General features: G+C 45.7%; 1 protein-coding gene across 1 annotated transcript in view; it reads right to left on the minus strand.

The window, feature by feature from the left end:
- Window positions 1–15,940, minus strand: part of FRMPD1 (FERM and PDZ domain containing 1) — a 70,325-nt gene extending 54,385 nt beyond the window's left edge. Inside the window, exon 1 of the mRNA XM_066616018.1 lies at window positions 15,766–15,940. The gene's annotated coding sequence lies outside the window, so the exon portion shown is untranslated. The remainder of the gene's footprint in view (window positions 1–15,765) is intronic.
- Between the last annotated feature and the right edge of the window lie 9,980 nt (window positions 15,941–25,920).

Below are 25,920 nucleotides of genomic sequence, written 5' to 3' on the forward strand. Positions count from 1 at the left end.
ACACCTAGGTGAAGTGTGAGGAAGACGTCAGACAACAGCAGGCTGGGATGGAAAGACAAAAACAAACGCAGTATGGAAGAGTCTACGGTTAGTCTTTTCCCTGACTCACTTCCCTCATCAGAGAGCTTGATTGTGTATTACACAGGCCTACACACATTTTGTTGTCATAAAATTTAGACCTATTCTTGGGTATATTTGGGGTGCTAAATCCAGAAATGGCATCAGTTTTGCCCAATTGGGAGGTATGGCATAGCCATCTTATATGCCAAATCAAGCAGCTTTCTCATGAGGAATCCATAGCATCAGCTTCCTCATGTGGCTATGCAATACCCCCCAAACCAGAGCCAGCTGGGCAAAAGTGATGCCATTTTTGAATTCAGCACCCCCAAAATACCCTAAATTCGTTCAAACATCCTAGTCATTTAAAAATAATTTTTTTTGTAGGCCTGTGTTATGGTCGCCACATAGAGACCACCAAATCCACTTTGGAACATATAACCAGAGCTCTGTAAATGCCAACATTCTGTGGGGGCACAAAATTGAAATTAAAATCAGATTCCTGAGAATTTCAGCTTTCTTTTTAGAACAGGGGTGCCCAAACCCTGGCCCTGGGGCCACTTGCGGCCCTCGAGGCTTCTCAATGTGGCCGTCAGGGAGCCCCCAGTCTCCAATGAGCCTCTGGCCCTCCGGAGATTTGTTGGAGCCCACAATGGCCCGATGCAACTGCTCTCAGAGTGAGGGCAACTGTTTAACCTTTCACAGCTCTCGCATGAGCTGTGGGATGAGGGCTTCCTCCACGGCTTGCTGTTTCATGTCTGTGATGCAGTAGCGGCAGCAAAGGAAAGGCCAGCCTTGCTTTGTGCAAGGCCTTTTATAAGCCTTGAGCAATTCAAGACCTTCAATCATTCATATAAGTTCCATCTTTAATATATTCATTTATATAAACTTACGTAAATTTATTCAAATTTTAAATGTAAATTAATTCTTTTTTCCCCCCGGCCCCCGACACAGTGTCAGAGAGACAATGTGGCCCTCCTGCCAAAAACTTTGGACACCCCTGTTTTAGAACAAGTTCCTTGCTCCTATGCTGGTTGAAATCTCAGGAGCTGAAAGAGTTGCTGAATGAGATTTCCAGTGGTGAGGGTTTCCATGTCCTCTGTAGCCCCTGCCCTTCATGACAAACACACACACAATTATGTAAAATAGCTAACACTACAAAATAAATGATGCAAATAAGGGAAACCAGAAAGTGTCCTTATTTGGTATAATTATACAAAGGTATACAAAGAATTCAAAGAATTCAAATTATACAAAGAATTCAGCTTTTACCATTATGGAATGGGAATTTCCTTGACACATCATTCCTTGTTTTTAAAACACAGAAAACACACAGACCTAGGTGCAATGTACATCACATGCTTAGGACATAAATCAGCCCAGTTGCGTGGAGAACATTGGTTCAGCTACCAAATTGGTGGGGAAGTTCCAAGTATGAAGGGATGGGGAAGAGTAGAGCATAAAACTAAAAAGGCAAGTAGGAATGGAAGATAATTGGGTTTTGTGCGGCTGCTATTTATAAATGGTTACACGACCTCCTTGCAGTATTCAGGATGGCTTGCAACAATATATTAAACAGTATGCCTCTCCTCCCCCACCAAAAAAAAAAGCAATGCTCCAAAATGGAGATGGTCAATCTCATTAGGCTGGCTCACAGAGCAAACAAAATACAACAGTTTACCTCTGCCATTACACAGAGTCCAGTCACACAGAAGCAATTTGAGAGGCTCCTTATAACAGCCATTTTCAACCACTGTGCCGTGGCACTCTGGTGTGCCGTGAATGGTTCCCAGGTGTGCCGCAGGAGTTTGGGAGAGGGTCATTTATCAGTAGGACCATTGGGGGATGTGAGCCCCCCATTGACAGCACAGTGTGCCTCATCAATTGTCAAAAAACTGATGGTGTGCCTTGACCGTTTTAGTGCCTTACCAGTGTGCTATGAGATGAAAAAGGTTGAAAGTCACTGCCTTATAACTTTTAAAAGATAACCCAAGACATTCTAGTAACCCAAGGCATAAAATACAGACGACGACCCTGGTGATTACAAAATATTATATTACCCTGCTACCATTTCATGGCAGAATCTGTCACCGGAGGCCTCTCTCTGAGTAATGGCAGGAGTGGCCCTATACCTTTCTGAGGTGCATAGGAAAGAGAATATTGCCAGGTGTGGCTTTTCTGTTCACACCAGGCCAAGAGAAGTTAGACCGGATATGAAATTGACAGTAAATTACTAGTTAGTGGAAGATCATCCCATAGTTAAACAGTGGCAGACAAATTCTTGATACACAAGTGGTGTCTGGTTCAAAATAAGGAACCACATGGATCAGAGAGAGCACTGAAGTAGCAAAAGGCTTTGCAACAGAAGGGCCAGGGGCAGTGGCGTCACTAGGGTTTGCGTAACCCGGTGCAGGATGCCAGCACGTCACCCCCCACGCAGTGGGCAGGGCAACACCCCAGGTGGTGGGCATGGTGATGTACCATCACTCTGCCCCCACTGATTTTTTGACTGTACCTTTTGATAGAACAAAGACAGAACACATTCTGCATGAATTGACGCATTGATTGATACATAACATGATGGGATTTTCCTCCAAACTGTGATTTTAGTCACTAATGGTGTCACACATACACCCCCAGGGTACCAACTTACTAACACCTTATTGCAGCAGTTCTCAAAATTTTAGCACTGGGACCCACTTTTTAGAATGACAATCTGTCCAAGACCCACCAGAAGTGATGTCATGGTGGAAGTAACATCATCAGGCAAATTAAAATAAATAAGTATAAATAATTAAAGTAAAACAAATAATTAAATAAGCAGAAGCCAGCCCTGTTCCACCAAGTGAATTTCCTCTGTAGCCAGTCTGCAATAACACCCCCCCTCCAAAACCCATAAGGTTTTCAGCCCTACCCAGTGCCCAGTTCAATTTAAGAACTTCTGTTTAAACCAGATCACTGTCAGGATCTACCTAGCTTTGCAAGTCTCAAAAAAGTTCACCTTATCAGCTGAAGCCTGTTTTGATCCTTTTTAGTGTGGGGGGGGAGGCTGCCTTCTAGAGCACTTGTTTAGCTGCAGGTGCATAGGATCAGGACCATTCTGGTAGCTTCACACTCTCCTTCACCTGATCTTCCACACCACCTAAGGCACGTTTGCTTACTCATGAGTAAACACAACCGTGAGGCTTATTTTTGCTTTCCATAGGGCTCAATACATTCATCGGCTTGGAGGGAGGGACTATCTTCTCAGGTGTTTTTGGGGGCTGCACTCATTGGATCAGGACCATTCTGGTATCGTTGGATTCCTCTCAGCCTGCCCTTTCTGAAGAACTAAAGCAATTTTGCCTACTCGCAAGTAAACAAGCAATACGCCTCACTTTCGCTTTCCATAGGGCTCCATTCATTTTTTGTTCTCCAGTTTTTTGGCCCTAACTTTTGATAGAAAGGAGATATTTCACTCTGGTTTACTGCACTGCATTCTGCTCAAAATTCCACATCCAACGGTATATAATATGATGGGGTTACTCCTAACCACCGCAATTTTAGCATGTCACCTCCCAAGCGCGTGTCGCCCCCCCCTGTGCACGTCACCTGGTGCAGCCCGCACCCCCCGCACCACCCTAGCGATGCCACTGGCTGGGGGCATGAACTACAATAGCTTGTTCTACATCTTTCAACTGCTACTGCTCCACTCCCTGACGGCTGAGTAGAGAGATCCATGCCAAGGCCACCCTGACCATGAAGCACCATGAAATCATTATTTGGAGCTGCAAAGTTGGAAGGACAGATAACTAACAAGCCCCTCAGAAGCCCTGGCCTGTCTGCCTGTGCCTTCTCCACCCTGTCTCTCTAGTTGGAGCTCCAATCCTCTGTCAAGTCGAGGAGCAAGTGAGAAGAGGAACATGGCAGTGGCAGACCCCTTCTCCCTCCAGTGCTGCTGGAGGAAGAAAGAGGAAGAAACAAAAGATGCCATAGCTCAGATCACCTCTCCCTACCCACCCAGCTGCTTACAAAGCACCAAGTAGGCAGAGCGAGGCAATCTGGAGACAGTTCACCCTTCCCTTTACCCTTGCATGCTCTTGGTACGCAGCCTCCCTCCTCTACACTGCTTCTGTTTCAAATGGATAGGAGCAGGTTCCCAGCATACAGAGCAGGTAGGCTGCATGCCTAGCTGCAGGGAAGGGAGATGGGGTGTCCCTCTCTCCCCTCCTTATCAACAGTGGGGGATATGTGCTTGCTTACTCACCCCCCCATCTGCTGCCTTTATCCACCAGAGGGTGGGTGCTGCAGGGACAGGAAAATGAGGAGGGGGGTAATTCAGGCAGTGGGGAGGCATCAGTGCTAAGCATATACCTGAAATATTCATATGCTGAGAAAGGATGCCTTGCCAAACACTAGAAAGAGTACATTTCAGAAAAGAGATTTCCACTTTTGAGGACCATGCTTCTGTGCTTTTCGTAGCCCAACACACAAAAATGTAGTTTAGTTTTCCCTGGTATGGCATTAAGTGGTAGGGCAGTTTCCCTGGTCATGTTCCCATGTGCAAAGCAGCCTGTTAATGACACAGAAGTCAGGAAAAAAGCCCCCACATTGTAGAAGCCCTGCCCAAAACCCCAACTACAAGCCTGGCTCTCTCACATAGAAAATTGTTTTGTTACTATGCAGTTGCCAGCTGCCTCAAGGGCTTGGGTACTGAGTGGGCAGGATATACCTTAGGAAAGAATTACAATAAACTATTCTGCACGCCAAACTATTTCACTGATCCCTCCTGAAGAGCAATCATCTAGCCAGCCTGCAGGCCCCATCTCTCATAACCTCTCTGCCCTCTTGCTATTATTCAAGACTTCATTGCTAAAATGTTGCTTTGTGCACATTCCTCTTCAGAGTTTGCAAAAATTCCCCAGCTATGCAAAATACCCATAACAAATGAAAATGGGGGGAAAAAATTGCTAGAGTGGCCAGATACTGAAAGCTAACACAAAGGGAGAGTTGTCCTAGGCAAGTCATTCCAGGCTCCCTCTTTCCCTCCCTCAATCCTGTCTTAGTCAGAGGAAGCTGGCAAGAGCTTTATCAGCCCACTCTAGCAGGGTCAAGGGCAGCATTACCCAAACAGGGTGGGCATTTTTCAGCCTAGGGGCCCTGTTGTCAGTTACTGGTACAGGAGAACTTGAACCTGATCTAAATCAGGAAGGAGGTACTGCTGTGTTGACTCAATCAGGAGAGAAGGGCAGACTCCTAGCCAATCCACAAGTTTTACACTGCCTGCCAATTGCAAGAAGTGACATTGCTAATCCCCTAAAACCTTTGGTACTTGAAAGAAGGGTCTCAAGCAAGTGCTTCGAGAATACTACTGTATGTGTAAAATCAAAGGATTTATCTTGCTCTGGGAGGGCCTGAGTGAATGACAGAAATGCAATTTTAATGCATTCATATCACGTTTTAAGACTGCTCAATAGCCAAGAAGGGAAGGTGGCTTCAGCTTTACAGTCACTTTTAAACATCCTGAATGCTTTTCTCTCACCTGAGGATGGATGCATTCTACCTGCATGCCCTACAGTGTTTCTCAAACTGTTGGTTGGGACCCACTAGGTGGGTCGGGAGCCAATTTCAGGTGGGTCCGCATTCATTTCAATATTTTATTTTTAATATATTAGGCTTGATGCTACCATGGTATGTGACTGCATTTAGGGAAATGTTACAGATTTGTACTTTTAACAAGCTACTATGAATATTCTTTTAACAATGATAGTCAATGGAACTTACTCCTGGGTAAGTGTGGGTAGGATTGCAGCCTAGGATTGTTAAAAATGTTCATGCTTGATGATGTCACTTCCAGTCGTGACATCACTTCCGGTGGTTCCCAACAGATTCTCATTCTAAAGAGTGGGTCCCGGTGCTAAATGTGTGAGAACTACTGCCCTACAACACCCATCTTTTTTTTTTTCCTGTTGAGTCATGCAAGGTTCCTTACAACCTTTAAACAGCTCCACTCTATTGCATCAAGCAGCCAAATTTCTTTCTGGTATTTACTAAGAAGTATGGCATGGCTCTCTTGCCCAACATCTCCTTTTCCTGTGATGCTCTGCAAGGTTGTTTCCATCAATAACCCTGTCTCCCACCTTTGAGAAAGTGACAAGGTTGGGGAAAGGTCACCAACGCCTAGTCAGTTTCTGAAGGTCAAAAAATATCATGTGCAACAGCTTGAATATGCAAAATGTCTTTTGTAAGGGGTAGGGAAACAGACACTGAATACACTGACACGACTATCTTCATCTTGTCAGTTTTACCCAACTAGTGAGATAGGGAAGGAATGGAAAAAAAGGGGGGCTATAAGCAATCACTGTCACCAATGGCATCATAATGGGACTGCATCTGAGTCCAGTCATAGGGCTGTATGGGCCATTATCTGAGAAAGAGAGGTACCTTCTTTGACATTGGAGGATGTGGGCATGTGGGTGTATGACATTTTAAAATAGGAGTAAAATACATCAGTTGTGAATGGTGACTAACTGAAATGGGAAGATTTCCAAATGATCATTAAAACACTTGAAAATGCCCATGTGATTTTGGCCTCAGTCCCAGACTTAGTCCAGGAGGTTCCAAGTTCAGCAGGCCTCAATTCACCCTCCTCTGGCCTCATAAAGCGTCTCACATGGTCCTGATGTTACTAGAGAGAAGCTCTGTTCTTTTGACTTGGACTTGCACTGCCTGACAGGGTGCACTCATGTCAGCTATTAACTGCTGGCTCAACCCACAGTATCACTGTAGGCTGCGGTATCCTCTTGAGTGGTTGAACCAGCAATAGCATCCCACTGGAATGTTCCCAAATGATTCTATAATGCAGGTGAACCACTTCAGTCCTTAACAGAAAGTGTTGTCAGAGAACAGTTAACAAATGCTTTGAAGTTTTCTCTCCCTCACCTTCCTGTAAAGGGATATGGGAGATAGCTACAGCCTATCTGAAACGCAGCAAGAGAAAAACCAGTGGAAATGGGAGGAAATGACATCAGGAATAATTACAGAGTGCATTGAGTTAGAAGAGATGATACAAGGCAAGGTTTCATTCTTCAATAATTAGCAAGAAAAAAGGAGTTACACAGGTATGTGCACTCCAAGATTGCCACATTTATTTCTGCCTTGCTCCAGTGCCTTTAGCAGCAACCTAACAAATTCAACAGGTGATGTTTTTGCCACCACTTTCTTATATTCATAAGAGGAAAGTCTTCATTTGTCTTAGCTACTTTTAAAGACATAAAAAAAGAATGTTCAGGATGGACAGAAGTGTGTATTTTTCCATTTATTTGCAATACTGAATATTCGATATTCCTTTTGTCAGATGTGAATTGGCTTTTACTTGTAGATTGAAACATTTAGGGGCCTCAATTTATTTAAAAAAAATATTGGGTATCCATTTAAGTGGATGTACATATCAAAACCACACATAGATGCCTTTTTCAGACTGAAGGAAGTGAGAACTTACATTGTAATACATAAGATCTACCCCTCAGCAAGAGACGAAAAGCAATTGCTAACGTTTTGTTTGCCATTTTCTATTCCAATACACCATATAAATACTTGTGCCCTAAACTCATAGCCCTACCAATTAGTTCGGTAAACCTTTAGTAATTGATTCACCAATTAAAGCACACTTTGGAGGTGCGTGTATTTGGAAACAAGCTCTAAGTTTTATCTGAGATCTGATTTACTGAAAATATTGTGGCACACACAGGAATTTATACTGACTCTGAAAATCAAGGCCAATCCAGAGGTAAGCCACAAAGAACAATTTAGCGAGCCTAACATCAATACCACTGACTCTAGTGTGCTCCCTCCCTCAGTGAAAGCAACTTGCTGCCACTCTAAGAAACTTGCTTGGTAATGCTTATAAAAGATCAGAAGAATCTTTTAGATCTATCAGTCTGAAAATAAAACTACTGTATATTTGTTTCACATCTGTATATTTGTTTCCCAAAACTAAGTTGAGTTATTTATTTACCTATTTAATTTTTCACCCCACTCTCTTCTGAGGGGCATCCAAAGTGGCTCACAACAATTTGAACATATATACATCTAAAATAAAACTGTAAAATGTAAAAAAAGCAGCAAACAATCACAGGCATTATGGATGAACACAAAAGCACATAAAATACAACAAATCATAAAACCATCAATAAAAGTAGCAGATGCCAGGTGCCAGAGAAGACTGAAAATAGAAGGCTTGCTGAAATAGAAATGTTCTTAGAAATCACTGGAGGCTTCTAAAAAGCAAGGAAACCTAAGGCGCCCTCTTTCAAACCACCACCCCGCTTATTTCCACAAATCTAAAAGGCATATCTAATTTAGAGCCCAGTCGTGTGCCTGTCTTCTTAGAAGTAAGTCCCATTATAGTCAATGGCGCTTACTCCCAGGAACATGTGCATATACAGTTTGAGAGGTGCAAGGAGCTGGAGAAAATCATAAGAGCCAGCAGCTTACCTTTAGGAACTGGAATAGAATAGGGATCATGAATTACAAATAAATGATGAGATGATGATTATTACTAAGAGGCCAGGCCAGGCCTGCTCTGAGTGCCAGGTGCTGCTCACTGCTCCTGCAGCTTGCCTCGCATGCCTTGCCTTGTGTGCTCTCCTCTTCAGGTTCCTGTGCAGGGAATCACAGCCAGCCAGCCAGCCAACTGAGAGCCCAATCCTATGCATGCCTACTTGGAAGTCAGTCCCATTATAGTCGATGGGGTTTACTCCCAGGAAAGTGTGCATACGACTGCAACCCCGGTGAGCAACTTAGATTGGGCTGCAGTTGTAGGCATGAACTGGCTAAACTTTTGCCCCCCTTCCTCACACTGGTCCCAGCACCCAGTGTCTAGTTTCTAGCTCTTCCCTCCTGCCTGACAATGTTTGGAGGGGAAGATCACAGTGCCCGAGCCCACCATAACTGGCACTGCAAGATAGCAGCCAGGAAGGCAGGGAGGAGGGAAGGCGAGGGGAGAATGGAAGAGGAGCAACATCAAGCAGTTCCCTCTTGGCTGCCAGTCTGTGCCTGTAGTCGAACCTAGGCTACAGTCCTATGCAGTTTCCTGGGAGTAAGCCTCATTGACTATAATGGGACGTAATTCTGAGTAGACATGCATAGGGCTGGGCTTCTAAGTCTCTGCTGTATGCCTCCCTCCTGTGTGACTGTCTGGAGCTAAATAATTGCCCCCCTCACCCTGCAAGCAGCAGAGATCAATCTTCTTGCTGGACATCACAGCAGTTGCTGAGGGCAAGCAGCAGCAGACCACACAGTGCCCAGCTGCTGCTGCTGCTGCCGCCGCCGCCGCCGCCGCCGCCGCCGCCGCCTCCTCAGCTGCTGGGCTGGCTGCTTCGCCCCGCACCTGCAGCCCAATCTAAGTCGCTGGGGGTGGTGAATGGCAGCGAGGAGCGAGTGAGTTGACTGTTGCCCCCCCATCTCCTCTCTCCTGCTGCATGCCTGCAGCAACCACTCTCCTCCTGTGTATGCCTTGCAGCAGCCCGATAGGCTTGTGGGCATTGTTGCCCGCGTGTTGTAGCCCCCCCCACCCTGTAGCCCACGTGCTGTAGCCCCTCCCATCCTGTAGCCAGGTTCATTTGCTACCCCCTGCACCCCCTTAGCTATGCTACTGCCTAACCAACTTCCCAGCTCTGACATAGCTGTGCCAAGGGGACATGTGCTGCATCCTGCAGTTGGGTGGCACTCACAGAGGCCTCCTCAAAGTAAGGGAATGCTTGTTCCCTTACCTCAGAGCAGCACTGCCCTTATGTCCGTGCTGGAAAGTGGGTTAGGATTGTGCCCTATGTTGTAAATTAGCACATACCTGGCTCAAATCTTATCTCTGTCATGAACTTACTAAGCCTTAGGCAAGTCACTCCATCTCAGCCTCAGTCCCCTCCCTCCCAATCAGCAATAGGGGGACAATAATGCTCACACTTTACAGGGCTGTTGTAAGGCTTATCTAAGATAACACACCTGAAGTTCCTTCAGCAATTGGGACACCCTATACACATGTCAAGTATCTGGTTCCAGCGGCAAATCGGAAGTGCATCCCTGAAATCCAACCTGTAGTTTGTCTCCACTGACCAAAGCTCCCCCCAGTGAGGCTGTTTATTCAGTTTGCCTCCAGCGCAGAAGCAACAATGAACTCGGGATTGATGAGTCAGCATGGTGAAATGGACAGAGCACTGAAGGGGGGCTTCCAGTAACTCTTCAGTGCTCAATCCATTTCATCATGCTGGCTCATCTTTATTCTGACATCTTTACTCAGCCCTGTAATTTCAGGTGACCTTGGGTCAGTCACTATGTCTCTGCCTACCCTACTCATAGGACCGGAGAGTAGATAAAAAGGGTTTACCCCATACAAACTACCTCAAGGTCTTTGGAGAAAGGGTGGGATACAATGTAATAAGCAACTATTGATAGGATAAGGGTTTTGCTTCCCACATCCTACAGGAGTGGTTTTCAAGTTTTTTCAGAGATTCCCTTTCACATTCGTTTGTCACTGAACTTTTTCATGTCATATGGATTTTGTGCATCTATCTAGGATGCATATGCTCTTGACATAGCATGTTGTCCTGGCCTCTTAGTTGTTGCCCCCATGAATAGAGGGCCAAACCACACATTATGACAAGCACGTCAATGAGACACATCCTTAAAACTGGAAGCTTCTCCCTCCCTCTTATTTATTTTTAAATAGCCACCAACAGCCATTGGAGATGAACAGAATTGAGACTGACATTGCAGCATCTTGAAAGGAAGGGTAATAACCCTTTCCTCTTTGGATTCGTTAATTTTTTCCACATTTTTATATTGCCCTTCCTCCAAAGACTTCAAGGTGGTATACATGGTTTCTTTTCTTGTTTTGTTGTCACAACAACCCTTTGAGGTAGGTGAGGCTGAGAGACAGTGATTGGCCCAAGGCCACCCGGGAAGCTTCATGGCTAAGAACGTAAGAAGAGCCCTGCTGGATCAGGCCATAGGCCCATCTAGTCCAGCTTCCTGTATCTCACAGTGGCCCACCAGATGCCTCAGGGAGCAAACAAGACAACAAGAGATCTGCATCCTGGTGCCCTTCCTTGCATCTGGCATTCTGAGGTAGCCTGCTTCTCAAATCAGGAGATTGCACATACACATCATGGCTTGTAACCCATGATGGACTTTTCCTCCAGAAATTTGTACAGTTCCCTTTTAAAAGCATCTAGGCCACATGCCATCACCGCATCCTGTGGCATGGAGTTCCACAGACTAATTACATGCTGAGCAGGGGTTTGGACCTGAATCCTCCAGGTCTAAGTCCAACTCCCAGATCACTAACATCCTGGCTCTTTTTCTATTTTCCCCACAGAAAGTTACCTGCCACAGTGGCTATTTCCTGCAAATTAAGGTGTGGGGAAAAAATGCTGCTTGTACTTTTTGCCTGTAAAAAAGGCAGGGGGTAGGATATCTTTGCATTACTGGCTGATCTGAATTCTGGAAAGGCAGTGCACCATAGCCAATCTTGCCTCTTGAGAGGAATCTTTCATGACACATACATTCCTCAGCACCCTAATCCACAACCTCCTCTCATCAGAGGGCATATTGGTTGTACTCATAAGCCTTGACTGCTGGATATGCCAATCTCATTTTAGAACCCACAAGCATGCACAAGGCCACTGGAACTGTCCACTCCAGGTCCAATAGCAGCAAAATAAAGTAACCCTCAAGAATGCGGAAGTTGGCTGCTCTTATCCTACTACATCACAGGGCTATCAGGACAAACAGCATAAAGCCCTCCTGTGTGTGAAGAGCCATTCACCCCTGCATGTTTTTTAAATGATGCCTCACCATTTGACATGTTGCTTGCTGACCGTGCCAACTGCCTCCATTTGAAAGCACTGTGTCTGAAGGGATGCTGGTTGGTGTAGAAGCTCTCTTTGTACGGTTTGAACTGTGATGGCATGCAAGAATGCACTCATTGAGTGGGGAACCTGTGAATCAACCCTAAGTGAATGTTATAAATGAGTTGTACACTGTGCATTAGTGCTAAAGCCTAATAGTGTGGCTACTATGGCTACAATCCTACACACACTTATTTGGAAGCAAGCCCCATTTAACACTAATAGGGTGAAATTTATTTCTGAACAAAGCTGCAGAAGATTAGGCTGACCAATTGACAATGACCACATGACAAAGGGAAGCAACAAGTCTGCTTGCCTGAATTTCTGTGTGTAGAAATACTCAGATTTCCCCAAAGCGGTTTGGATAAGACCATCGTGAATTATATTGCCAGAGTCATTAGGGCAATAAGTACTTAACATTATGCTGTTTGAGTGCCAGATGGGTTCTTCTCCATAGAAAAACAAGAATGTACTCTGCCCCCTAATCCCACTTATAAATTCAAGATTTATTCCCCCCCCCCCCCAATTGTGATCTCAAGTACATGGCTGAAGGCATTGTTTAACATTTATTTATTTTTAAAAGAGGCACATTACCAAGAACAGGGTACAGGTCCCCAACTTTTCTCCAGTCCCAACACACTGAAATGACAGGGAGGGGGGTTCATATGACCATTCCCCGCTTTTCTACATCTCATTTATCACCATGTGATAAAGGTTCACCTGCACCATTTTTTCTGCATGTCAGACAGTTAAAGCCATAGGGGCATGGCCAGTAAAAACAGCTGGCAACTACAGGATGGTGATATTATTAGGTGAGGCTTAAGTCAGAAGCATCCCTGCCTGAGAATGCACTTGGGGTGGCAGTGGCTACACTTACCTTCAGCAGTGCTCTGAAAGTTCAAGGGAGAGACATAATTATGTCACCCCCAACCTTCTGGGCTCTTGGTTTAAATGAGAAAAAATGTGAGAAGCTCACTTCCCTTCGGCGATTTTCAGGATCTGTTTTGGGCCCAGCCACCGCAGGCTGTTGCTGGTGAGCGGCCAAAACATGATCAAAGGTGCAAGGTGGTTGGGCCCAAAGCAGCCCAAAAATTGTCAAAGGGAGGCTCAGGCAGTGTTGTGTCATGTTGTGCCAAGCCTCGCACACAGGGTGGCACTCCCCCATCGGCCCCACCTTGTGCCACTGGCTTAAATGCATCTGCACAGCAAGTGGCACTACAAAACCATATATTAAATTTTTCCCCAGCATCTGGGTGTCCCACAATAACCTTTAGATAGGTCAGCTGTAAGAACAGTGGTTTATCCTGCTTTTACCAAACACCTAGAATAAAACAAAAATAAAACAAAAAAACAAGCAGTGCCTCATCTGTGCTTCCTTGAGAAAAAAAAAAATCATTACGTTTGAATATTTTATGCTCTGATTCCCAACTGGCAGGCAGACACAACATAAAATACTTCCAAATTTGCACATGGATTGCTATTTCTGTATGCTGAGAGTCCTGAGGTCAGGACACCTCAGATGACCAGATGGAAAGGAAAAGGGAGCTCCTGGATCTTGCACTGTTGTAGCAAAGCAAAGAATGTTGGCAAGGACAGCTTTCCTTATCCCTGAAGGCCAACCTGCATTGGACTATCCTACATAATGATTAATGTATTATAATCACATAATTATCATGTTACTGTAACATCCTGCATAACTCTTATTCATGGTATAGGAGCCCCATCCTTTGCAAATGGATGGCCATCTATACTTAGGGTACAGTGGTTGCCTAGAAAAGACAAGAAGCCCGGACATTGGCAACTATGGGATTCAACAACATCCCATACTTACAAGTGTGAAACTGCTAGGGTTTAATGTTCCATAACAATAGAACACTTTCCCCCAGCATGTGGGGACCAAACCAAAGCAGACCACCCAACATATGGGAACCTGACCAAAGGCCACATGACCATTCCGAACAGTGTCATTATACAAGAGTACAAAATCGGGAATTGTAATGAACTCAGGCAGCATAAGTCCATGCTTGTTTACAAACAGCTGTGTTCAGTAGGATTTACTCATAGGTCAGGATGCACAGGATTGCATCGTTTATTCATCCAAATGGAAAGGCACCTGCGTCTGTTCTTAGTGACAAACCTGGCAAGGTGACTGTAGTGACAATCCAATGCACATTTACCTGAGTGTCAGTCTCACAGATTTCTGTAGGGTTTATGACAGAGTAAACCAACCTAAGATGGGGCTGCAACATACAGTAACTCATTCTGTGAACAGATCACACAGTACAAGTGAATCTCTTTAAAAGCTGCAGGATCTGGCTAAACTTCTAAGTCTGCATAGGGAGTATGGGGGGGGGCAAGCACCTGTCCCACCCCATGCTCACCACTGCTGAATCCTTGGAGTCATTTGAAGTGCCTCACAGCCCAATCCTATCCACACTTTCCTGGGAGTAAGCTCCATTGACTCTAATGGGGCTTACTTCTGAGTCGACATGCATAGGATTGGGCTCTCAGTCCCCTCTCAGAATCAGAAGGGATTTAGGCTGCAATCCTATGCACACTTTCCTGGGAGTAAGCCCGGTTGAATTCAATGGGGCTTACTTCTGAGTAGACATGCATAGGATTGGGCTGCCAGAGTGCTTTGATTTTTTCATATAGTTATCCATTTCAGTTGGCCTTCAAGGATGGGAACATTAAAGTTCAAGACACCGTTATTTTTCTTGCAGAGTCCCAACATGTGGGACAGAGCTTGCCTCTTCAGATGTGCACTTTGCCCCTTGTAACCCCCCTCCCTCCTTTTTGCTTCTGGTACTGTCTTTACTCACATGCCAGGAGTGAAGCCCCATTGAACTTGGTGGGACTTATTTCCGAGTAAGTGGAAATAAGTAAGTAAGTAAGTAAGTAAGTAAGTAAGGATCTGGGCTGTTCCTTTCCGAGAAGGAACTGGGGAGTCATTCCAGTCCAGCAATGGCTGAATCACAACAGCAGCTAAGAGCCAGGACTATTTCCACTGACAGTAATGGACCGAGGAGCCTGGGCGAGGAGGGGAGCTTGTGCCTCTCCGCCTGCGAAGTAACAGACCACTCCGAGGAAGAGGAGCAGCGATCACCGGCTTCCAGGAGGGCGCAAACGCTCTCGCTTGGAGCCACGATCATCTGTCTCATTTTTTCCTCCCAGTTCGGAGCGAGGAGCTCCCTGACCATCGCAGGAGGCGGAGGAGTTCAGGAGAATCCCTCACCCGTCCAGGCTTCGTTGCCGAGGAAGAGCGAGATCAGAAGGCTTCTGGAGAAGGTCCAGGTGAGCGACCTGCTTCCAGGCACCGATCAAGGGGAAACTTTCAAAAGAGACTGTCATCCCATCCCATACGCTGAACTTGAGAGCAAGCAAGCAAGCCGCCCTGAATCCAGAGGGACTGAGGCTGAAGTCCTATCCACACTTACCAGAGAGTAAACTTTGTTGACCATAATGGGGCTTCCTTCTGAGTAGACATGCATAGGCTTGGGCTCTAAGACATCTGAGAGCCCCAATCCTATGCATGTCTACTCAGAAGTAAGCCCTACTATAGTCAACAGGGCTTACTCTCCGGTAAGTGTGGATAGGATTGCAGCCTTAGGCAAAAATCCTACCCACACTTACCTGGGTGTAAGCCTCACTGACTACAATGGGACTTACTTCTGAGTAGACATGCATAGGCTTGGGCTCTTCCGAGGGTACATGCATAGAGCCTACAACTGCAGTCCTAAGCACGTCGAAGGGCCCCCTAGCAGTGGAGCTTACGCTGGAGGAACCGCGCACAAGATGAGGCTGCAAGTATCGCCCTGCTTACCTTAGGAGCGCGAAACCTCAGGCGATGCTGGAACGCAGCTTCTTAAGTTCGGCTTCCTGCCACCAGGGCGCGCGTAGTTAGTGCAACTTTGTTCCGCCCGCAAGAGACAGGGAATCACCGCACGCGCACAACAACGCTCGGTGCAAACCACCGAGCTTTGCCTCTGTCCTGCCAGCAGTCAACTCCGACTGCTGGTCGCATTCTGGGAGAGGCGGAGCCCGCCCTGCTGGAAGCCCCGCCCCTTAATTAGCTCCTGGCTTCGCCTATTAGAGCATCCTCCACCTTCCCCTGCTGCCTTGATTGAGATTCTTTATCAGAGGGCGGTGCCAGGGAGCAAACCTGCTGGACGCACAGCTGTAGATGCCACCATATAAATATACTTTGCACATGCTCTAAAGCAGTGTTTCTCAAACTGGGTGCGAACCCATTAGGTGGGTTGCAAACCAATTTCAGATGGGACCCCATTCATCTCAATATTTTTTTTTTGACTGTATTAGACTTGATGGTATATGACTACATTTGGGGAAATGTGACAGATCTCTACTTTTAATGAGCTACTATATATATTCTTTTAACAATGATAGTCAATGGGACTTACTCCTGGGAAGGTGTGGGTAGGATTGCAGCCTAGGATTGTGAAAAATTGTCCTGCTTGATGATGTCACTTTCTGTCATGACATCACTTTCAGTGGGTCCTGACAGATTCTCATTCTAAAAAGTGGGTCCAGTGCTAAAAGTTTGAGAACCACTGCTAGGACATGGTTGCATTATAACTTTATGTTCTAAAGCAGGGGTGTCCAAAGTTTTTGGCAGGAGGGCCACATCGTCTCTTTGACACTGTGTCAGGAGCCAGGGGGAAAAAGAATTAATTTACATTTAAAATTTGAATAAATTTACATAAGTTTACATAAATGAATATATTAAAGGTGAACTTATATGAATGAATGAAGGTCTTGCAATAACTCAAGGCCTATAAAAGGCCTTGCACAAAGCAAGGCTGGCCTTTGCTGCTGCTACTGCGTCACAGATGCACTTCAGTGGTCCATGGGGGAGTGCTCCCTGGAATTGACCAAAGGTCACCTTTTTTTTACTCAATCTTTTTCTTTTTCCTGAGACCTCATGGACCACTTCTCAGCAGGGTCTAGGAGAGGGAGGTAAAGGGGGTAATTTGTACCTGGGCCCAGAGTCAAAAGGAGGGCCCAGGAGCCAAAGGAGGGGGCCCAGAAATTTCCTGAGATTTTACGTTTTCCTATCTACTCAAGAAGCTGACAGAACATACCAAGATCCAGGTCTACAGAGCTTGTGTCCTGAGTACATTTCTGTACTGCAGCGAGTCATAGACTCTCCGCTCACAACTGGAGAGGAAACTGAACGCTTTCCACATGTGCTGCCTCCGATGCATTCTCGGCATCACCTGGCAGGACAAAGTTCCAAACAACACAGTCCTGGAACGTGCTGGAATCCCTAGCATGTATGCACTGCTGAAACAGAGACGCCTGCGTTGGCTCGGTCATGTTATGAGAATGGATGATGGCCGGATCCCAAAGGATCTCCTCTATGGAGAACTCGTGCAAGGAAAGCGCCCTACAGGTAGACCACAGCTGCGATACAAGGACATCTGCAAGAGGGATCTGAAGGCCTTAGGGATGGACCTCAACAAGTGGGAAGCCCTGGCCTCTGAGTGGTCCGCTTGGAGGCAGGCTGTGCAGCATGGCTTTTCCCAGTTTGAAGAGACACTTTGCCAACAGTCTGAGGCTAAGAGGCAAAGAAGGAAGGCCCATAGCCAGGGAGACAGACCAGGGACAGACTGCACTTGCTCCCGGTGTGGAAGGGATTGTCACTCCCGGATTGGCCTTTTCAGCCACACTAGACGCTGTGCCAGAACCACCTTTCAGAGCATGATACCATAGTCTTCCGAGACTGAAGGTTGCCAATACAAATATCTACTCAAACTTGTTGCCCGCATGGAATGCTGGGGACACTACTGATGCCACATGGGTAGGTAGGCCTGGGCTCCAAAGGCTTTTCCAGCTGTACTCTTCCCCCACCCTGGTTCGCTCTTCTCTGCCCCTATTCTGCTCTCTCATCACCACTCTCCCCTGCTGTTTCACCCATTCCCCTTTGCAAAGGGGCCAAAAAAAACTTTGTACCCCCTGATAAAATTCCTCTCAGAGGCCCTGCTTTTCAGGGTCTCATAGACCATCTATGCTCCCTGGACCACAGGGTGGGAACCACTAGCATAGATAGATGTGAGCTGCAGAACACCATCAAGGTGAACAACAAAACTCTTCAGCAGCTGCAGTTCCACCCACATCCATTGGGGGCAGCAGGGTCTCAGATGCCACATGATCATCTGTGTTCTGTTCATGGCCAGTTTATTGACTTTGCCAGCACTGAGGGACCATTCATATCACCAATTAAATTGGCTTTTGTACTAAGTATACAGGCCGAAGGCACACATTCCTTTGCTTCAACAAGTGGGCATGTGTTGAATACCAGAGAGAGGGGTCATCACAGTGGCTTGGAGTTTACCTGCTCCCTTTATTTCGTCAGAACCGTGTCCATTTCCACCAAATTTACTCCCTTTCTCCAAGGCTTCTTATACTATCACTAGCCTTCTAGAGACAGTTTCTGGTTTCCTGAACACTCCAAGGCACCATCTCTGGATTCAGGTCCTTCTGGCCCTCCCTTATACACCACTCCTCTCAAGCTCAGTATGGTTGTGAAACAACAAAGCATGTGGGTGGGCTTCTGGAACTTGCAGAATTCTGCATTTCCTTGACTACAGGAAAATATTTTGTACTGAAAACAGAGAGGTAGGAAAATATCAAAGAACACAGGCAGTTAAAAAAAAGAAAAGAAACCTCAAGCTATTTTCTACCCAATGCTCAAATTATGGGAGGGAGGGAAAGATGAAATTTACAAGCCCCACATCCTGACTCCCATCAGTTTTAGTCAAATAACCCCTAAAGCAGTGGTTCTCTAACTTTTTGCACCAGGGCCCACTTTTTAGATTGAGAATTTGTCTTGACCCACTGGAAGTGATGTCATGACCGGAAGTGACATCATCAAGCAGAAAATCTTTTAACAATCCTAGGCTGCAGTCCTACACACACTTACCCAGGAGTGAGTTCCATTTACTGTCATTGTTAAAAGCATACAGTAGCCTGTTAAAAGTACAGAATTGTAACATTTCCCCAAATGTAGTCACATATCATACTAGCATCAAGTCGTAATATATTAAAAATAAAATACTGAAATGAATGGGGACCCACCTGGAATTGGCTTGTGAGTCACCTAGTGGGTCCCGACCCACAGTTTGAGAAACACTGCCTAAAAGCCTTCTAAAAACAGTGGGGGAGGGGGGCTTCATATTAGTTATAAAAGTTCAAGCTCTTTCTACTTCCCTGTAATTTAAACCCCATTTCTATATATAAATTTTATTTATTTAAAAAATGTATAGCTTAAGAACATAAGAACAGCCCCACTGGATCAGGCCATAGGCCCATCTAGTCCAGCTTCCTGTATTTCACAGCGGCCCACCAAATGCCCCAAGGAGCACACCAGATAACAAGAGACCTGCATCCTGGTGCCCTCCCTTGCATCCGGCATTCTGACATAGCCCATTTCTAAAATCAGGAGGTTGCACATGCACATCATGGCTTGCAACCCGTAATGGATTTTCCCTCCAGAAACTTGTCCAATCCCCTTTTAAAGGCATCCAGGCCAGATGTCGTCACCACATCTTGTGGTAAGGAGTTCCACAGACCAACCACACGCTGAGTAAAGAAATATTTTCTTTTGTCTGTCCTAACCCTCCCAACACTCAATTTTAGTGAATGTCCCCTGGTTCTGGTGTTATGTGAGAGTGTAAAGAGCATCTCTCCATCCACTTTATCCTTCCCATGCATAATTTTGTATGTCTCAATCATGTCCCTCCTCTGGGCGACTCTTTTCTAAGCTGAAGAGGCCCAAACGCCGTAGCTTTTCCTCATAAGGAAGGTGCCCCAGCCCAGCAATCATCTTAGTTGCCCTCTTTTGCACCCTTTCCATTTCCACTATATCCTTTTTGAGATGCGGCGACCAGAACTGGACACAATACTCCAGGTGTGGCCTTACCATAGATTTGTACAACAGCATTATAATATTAGCTGTTTTGTTCTCAATACCTTTTCTAATGATCCCCAGCATAGAATTAGCCTTCTTTACTGCCGCCGCACATTGGGTTGACACTTTCATCGACCTGTCCACCACCACCCCAAGATCTCTCTCCTGACCTGTCACAGACAGCTCAGAACCCATTAGCCTATATGTGAAGTTTTGATTTTTTGCCCCAATGTGCATGAATTGACACTTACTTACATTGAAACGCATCTGCCATTTTGCTGCCCATTCTGCCAGTTTGGAGAGATCCTTCTGGAGCTCCTCACAATCATTTCTGTTCTTCACCACTCAGAAAAGTTTGGTATCGTCCCAGGTATCCAGGTCATTTATGAAGAGGTTGTCCCAGGACAGATCCTTGGAGCACACCGCTTTTCACTTCTCTCCATTGTGAAAATTGCCCATTGACACCCACTCTCTGTTTCCTGGTCTTCAACCAGTTCTCAATCCACGAGAGGACCTGTCCTCTAATTCCCTGACTGTGGAGTTTTTTTAGTAGCCTTTGGTGAGGGACCATGTCGAATGCCTTCTGAAAGTCCAGATATATAATGCCCATGGGTTCTCCCACATCCACAGGCCTGTTGACCTTTTCAAAGAATTCTAAATGGTTTGTGAGGTAACACTTTGCCTCCACCAATGTCAGGGACGTGCTCAGACTTGCATATAAGTTTGCACCTATAGTCTTGACCAGTCACTAAAGTCGTGTTTTTTCAACCATTGTGCTATGACACATTGGTGTGCCACAAATGGTCTGCAGGTGTGCCATGGGAGTTTGGGGGGGGGAGGGCAATTTATTAGTAGGGAGATGTGGGAGATGTGAACCACTGGCTCCACCAATCTCCAACCAATCTCTCACTGGCAACCAATCTCCAAGTAGGGAGATTGGGAGATGTGAACCACTGGCTGGCAGTGCCTGCCTTGTCAGTTGTCAAAAAAACCAATGATGTACCTTGACAATTTTACAGCCTTGTCAGTGTGCTGTGACATGAAAAAGGTTGAAAATCACTGCATTAAATTCTCACATTTTCAGGTGTACAGAACATCCCTGGCCATAGATGGAAATCTATGTTCCAGTTTAGTTGAAAATCTAATCTAAATAGCTGGAAATAGAAACCTCTCTCTTTCCCTGCTGAAGATCCCAAAGGCATAGAATGGATAATACTCTTTCCTCTGGAAAAATTGTCTAAGTTCAAGGGGCCAAAACAACTTAAGGGTGCAATCCTACCCTGCACTGGAACAGGCAAACCAAGCGTCTTGCGCTGTATCCAGCGCAGGATAGGGGTCCAAGGTAGTTCAGTCAGAGGCAAGGGGAAACTTTTCCCCTTACCTCCAGGTAAGGCACCCTTTCCCCTATGGGTCTCCTCAGACTTGTGCCTCCTCCCTGCCCACCCAGAGACTTGCATCGGCCCAGCTGGGCCGAGGAAGCAGGTGCTGAGGCTTGTGTCAGTTTCCGTAGGCTGGTGCACCACTGTGTGCTGGGTCAGCTTACTCTTGAGGAGGCGCAAACGTGCTTTACGGCACATTTGCAACCCTCCTGGGCTGGTGCAAGGTACTTGCGTCAGCCCAAGTAGTTCTCAAGATTGTGCCCGAAGATGTTAATTTCAATCCCAGTCAATGTTCACAAAATTCCCATGATCAGGTGACCTGTGAATATTTCCTTTGAAATATTCTATATACTTCGATTTTATATACCATCATATTCTATCCTTTGAAATATTCTATATACCATCATCTTCAATATATTAAGACCCCCCCCCCCTAATTGTCGTTCTTCAATGAGCCTGGATCTGAAGAGTTTACAACCTTCAAGGGAGGAGTAAACCATTATGTTAAGGAAGGGTAATGTTCTAGGTCAGTGGCTCCTAAACTGTGAGCTGTGGCTCCCTGGTGAGCCATGGAATCCTCACAAAAAATTTGCCATCTCATACAATGTATAGGATTGTAGCCCTAATGGGGAGGGGGGGCAATGGCTCAGTAGGCCAAGAGAGCCGGCAGTCAAAAAAGTTTGGGCAAGGGATAGCCACTCTGCACCTGACTGACAGCCCAATTCTGAGCTGCCTGGGGTGCCCAGCGTCGGCGGCACCGAGAACAGCTGCTGCCGGATCCTGCGCGCCTTGGGTTACAGCGGACGGCACCTTTAGTCCCTTTCTCCCCTTTCTTCGTCCCCTTTTGTCCCCTTCTTCCAGGTAATGGAAGCAGCCCCGCAATGGGGCTACTCACTTTACCACAGACCAAAAGGGCAAGGTGCAGAGCTCTGAGCCCTGTGCAAACGCCTTGGATCTGGTGGAGCGGAGCTCCACGAACCCACCTCCCTCCCTCCCCCAGCATGCCTCCTGCCTGCCCCCCTCCCCACCCCGCCTCCCCGTCACGCCTCCCCCACCCTCTTTCCACCCCACGCCGGCCTCCCCCTCACCAGAACGCCTCCTCCCCACCCCCCTCCCCACCTCTGCTTACCATGCTGCGGCTCAGCGGTCCATGAGACCGCCGAGCGGTGGACGCTGGACACCCGCACTGTGCTAGCCCAGCACTGGCTGGCACTGGGCTAACATGGGCGGTAGCCCGGCGGTAAGGCTCGCCAACGTGCCTTACGGCACATTTGCAACAGTGCGCGGCAGCACGGAGCTGCGGCACCGAGCCCAGGATTGGGCTCTAAATTGGTTTCTGTACCACAGGACAGTTGAGTATTTCATTTCTGAAAAATATAAAATGTCTAGGGAGCACAAGAAAAATGGATTAGAAAAATCTAATTAAAAAGATTAGAAAAATTGAACTTTTTTTTGAAAAGCTGTATATAAATACTGTTGATGATGATGATGATGATGATGATGAAAGGATTTTGTGTCACCTGCTATTGGACTTGTGCTACTATAGTTGCTGTAGTTATTATGAAGTATTAAAAGGTAACCACAAGAAATGCTCTTAAAATACACTGTACTTTTGCAAGTTCTTTGCATTCAAGGTTAAAATGACACAATTACAAGGTATTTTAAGAGGATCTGTTGCGGTCACTTCTTTAAATCCAAAAAAGGAGCCTTAAATTCTTGTTGAGAATCAATGAAATCTGATACGGTGCACCTGCGTGCGTGAGCTGTTGTGGGGGTGGAAACACCACAAAGCCACAAAACACCCATCAATGTCACAGAGAACTTATTGGTCATTCAGCTGGAACTGCAGCTGTTATGCAGCCAGTCACCTGCTGGTGGTGAGCATGGTGAGTTTGCAGTACTGAGGTCGAGGGAGAATAATGTCTCCTATGTTTGACTACTATGTTGTTGCACTTTCACTGTGGTATTTATGGCAAAAAAAGACCATAGAGATACACAAAGCTTCTTAGTAGGAAAAAGAAAATGTGTACAGCAACAACATGGTACAGACCTCCAAAGGTGCAAGCATTTTTACCTCACCCGATCAATTAGAGGGAAATCTGGTGGTGTGGACACAGTCTTAGCCCTATATTCATTTACAGAGAAGTACATTCCACTCACTGACTTCAACAGAACTTACTACTAAGAAAGAGGTGCAATTATGGCAGCCATTGTGTTGTGTCACAAGAACTGTGGTCCTGGATCAGACCAGGGGGCAAGGAGGTGGCTGGACGGGGAGGATCTAGGCAGCAAAAGCACATGCTGGATCCTATCGACCATTTTCCAATTCCACCTCCTTCCTCTCCTTGCGTCCATATGCCAGCTACATAGCTGGTGTGAATCCGAGGAGACCCATGGATGGCCAGAAAGCCTACCAAAGGGTAATTTTAAAAGTGTTTACTATTCTAGGCCATCGTCTTTCCCAAGGGCTACCTGAGAGTATGTAGATCATGTTACAGTAAGGCTGTAATCCTATGCAAATTTACCTGGGGGTAAGTCTGACTGAACATAGTGTGACTTACCTCTAAGGGAATATGCATAGGCTTCTAATAGGAATATGCATTCCTATTAGAATGCATTAGAATTCCTATGCATTCCTAGGAATATGCATAGAACTCTAATATACTTTTAATATTCATTTTGGCAGGAGTTCTGGTCTAGAGGGTAGAGCCTCCGTCTGCCTGAAGATAACATCCACAAGGTCGCCAGTTCGAGGCCACCGGCACCGTGCGACCTTGGAGCAGCTGACAAGCTGAAGCCGAGCTATTTCCATCTGCTCTGAGCGTGGGAGGATGGAGGCCAGAATGTGAAGCCAGATCGGAATGAAACACCTTGAATGTAGTGGTTCTTGAAAGAAAGAACCTTATTTCAAATTGTAAAAATCCCTATTTAATAAGGGATTTAAATAAAAGACTGCCTATGTAAACCGCCTTGAATAAAGTCTTGAATAAAGACCAAGAAAGGCAGTATATAAATACCTGTTGTTGTTGTTGTTGTTGTTGTTGTTGTTGTTGTTGTTGTTGTTGTTGTTGTTGTTATATACGTAGAACTTTTCTAAGCCTATAGGCTGAACCTGTTTGAGAAACTAGACCCAATTTGGTTGAACATGACTTGCCTGGATGAGGAGGGGTGGAGAGAATACTTCCTGAACAATCCTCAAATGTTTGTTCAGCACACAAACCATTGGGAAGGTACTAAATGCTACGGTTTCTTACCCTGAAGCACATTGCTCTGGTAAGATCTCAACTTCCCTGTTTAAAACATCTTCCCTTGTACTTTTTGTTTAAACCTGCATTTTTACCAGCTAACAGCATTTCGTCATTCAGACACTTGAGCGAGTGTGGTGAGTGCCTTAGTCATCCAGTTCCTAGAATTCCAAGTCCTGAGGGCATCCAGTGCATCCTGCCAACTCGGAAACCCTACTCTTTTCAGTTGGACTCACTTCAGACTAAACAGGCTTAGGGTTGCTCTGTTCGTGAACTAAGGTATTGGATGTTCCGATGTTCATAAAAGCATGCGCTACAGCTCTGAGACTGTTCTACTACAGAATTCAGTTGGGAGTTCTGTTTTTCTTTATAAGTTCCTCATCGAAGGTAAAAAGAATAAAAATAAAACTCTCCACTAGCACATCCAAGGGAAACCTAACATAGAATTATTTTCCTTGATTCCTTAGCTTTTCTCTGACAGGAAGCTATTGACACAAGGGAGCATTCAGCCATAATATGCCTCACCTGCATTTGGAAGTGATCCCATCCCAGGAAGACTATACCACATACTTTTTTCTGAACATGTAGATAAGCTCTTTATCCTTTTCAAACATGGGTAACTATTGACTAAGGTTGAACACAACACTCCATCTCTGCCGTTTGCATGGGCATCTGCATGTATCTGTCCCATTTAGAAAGGCCTAATAAGTAGTGTTTCTCAAACTGTGGATCGGTACCCACTAGGTGGGTTGTGAGCCAATTTCAGGTGGGTCGCCATTCATTTCAGTATTTTATTTTTAATATATTTGACTTGGTGTGATGTGGTGGTATGTGACTGCATTTGGGGAAATGTCACAGATTTGTACTTTTAATGAAGATCCTTTTTAACAATGATAGTAAATAGGACTTCCTCCTGGGTAAGTGTGGGTAGGATTACAGCCTAGGGTCGTTAAAAATTTTCCTGCTTGATTATGTCACTTCCACCCATGACATCACTTCTGGTTGGTCCTGACAGATTCTCATTCTAAAAAGTGGGTCCCGGTGCTAAAGGAGTGAGAACCACTAAATTACAGCATTGAACTTTGGCATGGGAAATAGAAATTTCTTAAATAAATAAATAAACTTGTCCAGGTCAAACAAAAAAAAATTCTTCAACCCCGGATGCATGACCTTGTATCTATAGCTCAGCCCTAAGCAGGGTGGCTAACTCTGACCAGAGATATTCATGGAGATTTTTTTCCAACCCAATGTAATGTTCAACATTCTGAGAGTCCTTAAAATCCCCAATGCATTGCATTCACTAGTCACTCGGAGACTGATTCTGATGTCTCCAGGCCAATCCTGGAGGGTTAGCAACCCTACTCGTAAGCATGTTTACTTGAAAGTAATTGCCAGTGGAGGTAGAATAACAGGTTACAAGTGAA

This window comes from Tiliqua scincoides, chromosome 2, assembly GCF_035046505.1.
Source record: "Tiliqua scincoides isolate rTilSci1 chromosome 2, rTilSci1.hap2, whole genome shotgun sequence".
NCBI classification, from domain to species: domain Eukaryota; kingdom Metazoa; phylum Chordata; class Lepidosauria; order Squamata; family Scincidae; genus Tiliqua; species Tiliqua scincoides.